Raw genomic sequence first — 7038 nt, 5'->3', positions numbered from 1 at the left:
TCAAGTGATTCTCTTGCCTCAGCCTCCCGAGTAGCTGGGACTACAGGTGCCCGCCACCACACCCGTGTGATTTTTGTATTTTTAGTAGAGATGGGGTTTCACCATGTTGGCCAGGCTGGTCTCGAACTCCTGACCTCATGATCCACCCGCCTCGGCCTTCCGAAGTGCTGGGATTATAGGCGTAAGCCACCGCGCCTGGCCAGAAAGGGGTTTTCATGATGTGCCTCAGACCGACAACATCAGCATCACTGGAGCTTGTTAAAAATGGACACTCAGACTCCACCCCAGACCCACCAAATCAGAAACTGGGGCATAGCACCCAGGAATCTGTGTTTGAACAGTCCCTTCAGGTGAATCTGATACACACTAAAGTTGAGAACTGCTGTTCAGTGGAGAATTATTTGCCTACTGTAAATTTTCTAAGGATTTATGATGGGCTATTTTTGACCCATAGGCTCAAAGAATCCTGCAAAATCCTTTTTTATTGTTTATTTGGCAGACAAAAATGTGAAAATATGCTTTGAAAAGATAGATATACTGGAGTGATACTTATTTACATAAACCCCAAATTTTTCCTCTGAAGGTATATGAAATTTAGCTATGTATGTATTACTTATGCATTTTGTCTGGCTTTCTATCATAATTTTAATTTGTAAAGAATGTGCTTATTTGGGAAAGCAAATTAAAGTGACTACTGTTTGCTATTGTTATGATGTTATCTACCTCTTTTTTTATTTTTTTTTTAATTTTATTTTATTTTGAGACAGAGTCTCGCTCTGTCACCAGGCTGGAGTGTAGTGGCGCGATCTCAGCTCACTGCAACCTCTGCCTCCCAGGTTCAAGCAATTCTCCTGCCTCAGCCTCCCGAGTAGCTGGTTCTACAGGCTCCCGCCACCACACCCGGCTAATTTCATACTTTTAGTAGAGACAGGGTTTCACCATGTTGGCCAGAACGGTCTTGATCTCTTGACCTCGTGATCTGCCCGCCTCGGCCTCCCAAAGTGCTGGGATTACAAGCATGAGCCACTGCGCCCGGTCTCTATCTCTCAGTTTTTTTAAAGCCAAACTTTTGAAAATCATATTCTTTTCTGCCTCTAATTATACAGCAGAGACATAATACTAAAAATGATACTTAGGTTTATATCCATGACAACAGTTTGGTGAAATCTAGGTGTGTTTTCATCTCCATACATATCAAATTTGTCTTAAGAAAATTACATTGAGCTGGCTGTCCTTCCACAACCCATAACCTTAGTCTAATCATGAGAAATGAGACAAATTCAGAGGGGCATCCTATGAAACACTTGATGGTGCTCCTCAAAACTTTCAGGGTCATCAAAACGTGGAAAGTCAGGGAAACTGCCACACCCAGGAGGAGCTGAAGAGGACATGACAAGTGTAATGTGGTAACCGGATAGGGTGCTGGAGCAGAAAAAGAACATTAGGTGAAAACTAAGGAAATCTGACTAAACCATGAACTTTAATTAATAATGTATCACATGAACTGTAACAAATGAACCATACTAACATAAGATGTTAATAACAGGAGAAACTAGGAGAGGATATATATGGGAACTTGATGCTGTCTTCTCTTTTTCTATAAATACAAACTGTTCTAAAAAACTAAGTCGACCGGATGTGGTGGCTCACATCTGTAATCCCAACACTTTGGGAGGCCGAGGCGGGTGGATCACCTGAGGTCAGGAGTTCAAGACCAGCCTGGCCAACATGGCAAAACCCCATCTCTAACAAAAAATATAAAAATTAGCCAGATGTGGTGGCATGTGCCTGTAATCCCAGCTGCTCGGGAGGCTGAGGCATGAGAATCACTTGAAACTGAGAAGCAGAGGTTGCAGTGAGCTGAGAAGCTGAGACTGCGCCACTGCACTCCTGGGTGACGGAGTGAGACTCCGTCTCAAATAAATAAATAAAGTGTATTTTAAAAAGTACATTGACTAGGAGAACTTTTAAAATAAAACCTTTTGTTAAGCCAATAGAATGATACTAGCACAGTATGATGCCCATACCTTAAATATATAATGATAGCTAAAGATGAATGTAGATAGGACACAAAACATTCTTGTATTTTAACATGCAAAGACTTGTATTTTTTCCTGGCTCAAGAAGGCATTGTTCACTGTCTTGATTCTGTTTTTGCAAAAGTCCATTTGTCCATACTAGTGTAGTTTTTCACACTCAGACTGAAAATTAATCAATGATATGTTTTCCATGTTATTTCAGTGATTTAAACTTTGCGAGATATGTTAAGTATGTGAAATGAAAATTTTATGAACAATCAGTTTACATATTAAAAACCAGAAAAAGAATTTGGTTTTTAACTGCCTTTGGCTCATCAGGCAAAATTACTGGGCTATGTTGTAACTTGGATTACAAACTATTATGGGTTAAGAATGGTATAAAATTGTAATTTGAATTAAGGCTTTTCTAAATCACTAACAAAAGCAGACAAATGCATGGTGTTTTACTCACATCTTTTTACTTTATGTTTACTTCTTAACGTAAGTCTAGATAGGGACCAAAAGCATAGCTGGAGATGTAAGTGAAATCTTGAACGTGGTAAGAGATATTAAATCAATAATTTATTTTAGAGAATACAATAACCCTGAAAAAATTGTGAGAAAAGAATCTGTAATCGAAACTGGAATTTTTCTGTATGCAGGCATAACCAAGCATAGTACTCGTAAATGGAATATAATCAACGATTACTTATATTAATTTGCATTATTAATGCAACCTGGCAGGGAGACACTATTGGGAGCCGACTGGGCTGTTCATATGGATGAGTGGAAACAATAGTAGAATCAATGAACTATTGTTCTTCCATTTACTGTGTCAGATATGAGACTGTCTTCCAACTTGCTCTTTTAAAATAATTGGGACCAAATTATTAAAGTAAATAGTGAATACGAACACAGAATAATGTTAGCTATAATTAGTGATGTAAATGAATCACACCATCCAAGAGTTCTATGGAAATTTAAAGGAAAAGTTGTCCCATTATTGGCTGAAATCTGTAACCTGTAGTCTCAGAGGAATCATTACAAGATAGTCATTTTGTATGTGTTGTGTTTCATAAATACAATCATGTTGCTTAATGATGAAGATAGTTTCCGAGAAATGCATGTTAGGTGATTTCTTCATTGTAGGAACATCATAGAGTGAACTTACACAAACCTAGATGGTACACACCTACAGACCCAAACACCTACAGCCTCCTACACATCTAAGCTATGTGGCATAACCCATTCTTCCTGGTCTACAAACCTGTACAGCATGTCACTGTATGGCCTACTGTGCACAGTTAAAGCACAATGACAAGTATTTGTGTATCCAAACATAGAAAAGTACACTAAAAATATAGTATAAAAGATTTTTTTAAAGATATGCTTGTATAGAGTACTTACCATAAATAAATGGAGCTTGCAAGACTGGAAATTGCTCTGGGTGAGTCAGTGAGTAAGTGGTGAGTGAATGTGAAGATCTAGGACATTACTGTACACTACTGCAGTCTTTATAAGCACTACACACTTAAGCTACACTAATTAATTAAAATTTTTTTCTTCAATAATAAACTAACCTTAGCTTACTCTAACATTTTTACTTTATAAACATTTAAACTGGAGCCAGGCGTGGTGGCTTACGCCTGTAGTCCCAGCACTTTGGGAGGCCAAGGCGGGCGGATCACGAGGTCAAGAGATCGAGACCATCCTGGCCAACGTGGTGAAACCCCGACTCTATTAAAAATACAAAAAAATTAGCCAGGCATGGTGGCAGGCACCTATAGTCCCAGCTACTCAGGAAGCTGAGGCAGGAGAATCACTTGAACCGGGGAGGCAGAGGTTGCAGTGAGCTGGGATCACACCACTACACTCCAGCCTGGAGACAGAGCGAGACTCAGTCTCAAAAAAAAAAGTTTAAACTTTTTAAAATGTTTTTACTCTTTTGTAATAACACTTCACTTACAACACAAACACATTATATAGCTGTACAAAAAGATTTTCTTTATATCCTTATAAGCTTTTTTTCTATTAATTTTTTTTAACTCTTTAATACTTTTTTGTTGAAAACCAAGACATAAACGCACACATTAGCCTCGGCCCACACAGGGTCAGGATCATCAATATCAGTGTCTTCCACCTCCACATCTTGTCCCACTGGAAGGTCTTTAGGGGCGATAACAGGCATGGAGCTGTCACCTCCTATGATAACAATGGCCTCTTTTGGATACCTCCCGAAGGACCTGCCTGAGGCTGTTTTACAATTAACTTTTTTTATATATATATAAGTAGGAGTACACTGTAATGACAAAAATTATAGTACAGATTGGTCCAATGGCAGTGGGTTATCAGAATATATTAACATTTAGTGTCACTAAAGTTGGTATACAGCCCACCACTGTTAAATTTGAATGGCTTACTTTTAAACAAAACAAAAAAAGAAAAATAGGCTGGGTGCACTGGCTCGCATCTGTAATCCCAGCACTTTGGGAGGCCGAGGTAGGCAGATCACTTGAGGTCAGGATTTCAAGACCAGCCTGGCCAATATGCTGAAACCACATTTCTACTAAAAATACAAAAATCAGGCCTGGGGGAGCACACCTGTAATCCCAGCTACTCAGGAGGCTGAGGCAGGAGAATCACTTGAACCCAGGAGGCAGAGGTTGCAGTGAGCCAAGATAGATAGCACCACTGCACTCCAGCCTGCACGATAGAGTGAGGCTCTGTCTTAAAAAAGAATCATATAGTATATACATAAATCAGTAACATAGTTGTGTACTATCATTATCAAGTATTATGAACTGTACATAATTGTGTGTGTTATACTTTTATATGACTGGCAGTACAGTAGGTGTGTTTATACCAGCATCGCCACAAACATGAGTAACATGTTACACTAAGACGTCATGATGACTCTGATATCACTAGGCAACAGGAATTTTTCAGCTCCACTATAATCTTATGGGATAATTGTCATATATGCAGTCCATTGTTGACTGAAACATCGAGTGGTACATGACTGTACTTAAGATAGTCCCTGCCCTAAGGCCGGGCACGGTGGCTCACGCCTGTAATCCCAGCACTTTGGGGGGCTAAGGCGGGAAGATCACGAGGTCGGGAGATCAGGACCATCCTGGTGAACACAGTGAAACCCCGTCTCTACTAAAAATACAAATATATATGTATTTATTAGCCGGGCATGGTGGCATGTGCCTGTAGTCCCAGCTACTCAGGAGGCTGAGGCAGGAGAATGGTGTGAACCTGGGAGGTGGAGCTTGCAGTGAACCGTGCAGTGAGCCGAGATCGCACCACTGCACACCAGCCTGGGCGACAGACAGAGACTCTGTCTCAGAAAAACAACAACAGAAAAAAGAAGATAGTCCCTGCCCTCAAGGAACTCTGCTAATAATTGTAATTTATTCTTAAGTATGGCTCTAGATTATCCAAGATATATTGATAATTGAGAAAAGCAAGTTGTTAAACATTTGTATGTATAATTTTATCCATTAAAAAAACTAGAGCTTTATGCAGAGGAAAATGTATGAAGTAATGTATACCAAAATATTGTATCTTAGGAATAAGAATGTAGAGAACTAGCTATTTTATATTTATCTGATCATTTTTCTACAGTTTACATGTATTATCTCACACCTGTAAACCCAGCACTTTGGGAGGCTGAGGCAGGAGCCCAGGAGTTCAAGATCAGCCTGGGCAAAGCAACATGGCTGCACCCTGTCTCTACAAAAAAAAAATTTTTTTTTAATTAGCTGGGCATGGTGGCACACATCTGTAGTTCCAGCTACTCAGGAGGCTGAGGTGGTAGAGTCACTCGAGCCTTGGTGGTCAAAACTGCACTAAGCCCTGATGGCACCCATGCACTCCAGCCTAGGCAACAGAACAAGGCAAAAAAAAGTTTTTTTCGTTCTTGAGTTTTAAAACTTTTTCTAAGTAAAAGGAAAGAAGGATGCTGTAATGAGGCTCATATACTTAACAATGGTGACTTTTACATACATAACTAAAAATCCAAAAAGCTGCGGTAGTGGCCAGGCGCTGTGGCTCATGCCTGTAATCCCAGCACTTTGGGAGGCTGAGGCAGGGAGATCACCTGAGGTCAGGAGTTAGAGACCAGTTTGAGCAACATGGAGAAACCCATCTCTACTAAAAATACAAAATTAGCCGGGCATGGTGGCACACACCTGTAATCCCAGCTACTTGGGAGGCTGAGGCCGGAGAATCGCTTGAACCTGAAAGGGTGAGATTGAGGTGAGACAAGATCGCACCATTGGACTCCAGCCTGGGCACCAAGAGTGAAACTCCGACTCAAAAAAAAAAAAAAAAAAAAGCGACTGTGGAATTACTTAGTTATAGGATACAATGCGTTCCATGGTGATTGATTTAGAAGGACCCAGACATGTTGGTCAACGGCATACCAAGCAATAGAACATACCCACTCTCTAGATCAGGGAGGGAATCGTGCCAGGGAAGCATGTGTGGTAAGCCAGTAATAGTAAATCCACATTTTATTGTTTTTATTTTTTCAGATGGAGTCTCACTCTGTCTGCCAGGCTGGAGTGCAGTGGTTCCATCTCGGTTCACTGCAAACTCCACCCTCCAGGTTTGAGCGATTCTCCTGCCTCAGTGTCCGGAGTAGCTGGGATTACAGGCTTGCACCACCATACTCAGTCAATTTTATTTTTTTGTATTTTTAGTACAGGCAAGGTTTCACCATGTTGGCCAGGCTGGTCTCAAACTCCCAGCCTCAACTGATCCACCCGCCTTGGCCTCCCAAAGTGCTGCGATTACACGTGTGAGTCTCCATGCCCAGCCTACACCACATTTTAAGAAAGACACTGATGGCAGGTTGCGGTGGCTGACGCCTGTAATCCCAGCACTTTGGGAGGCGCAGGCAGGTGGATCACCAGGTCAGGAGATGGAGAGCCCTGGCTAACACGGTGAAATCCCATCCCTACTAAAAATACAAAAAAATTAGCTGGGTGTGGGGATGGGCACCTGTAGTCCC

This window comes from Macaca mulatta, chromosome 17, assembly GCF_049350105.2.
Source record: "Macaca mulatta isolate MMU2019108-1 chromosome 17, T2T-MMU8v2.0, whole genome shotgun sequence".
Lineage (NCBI taxonomy): Eukaryota > Metazoa > Chordata > Mammalia > Primates > Cercopithecidae > Macaca > Macaca mulatta.
Note: the sequence above shows the minus strand (reverse complement) of the source record.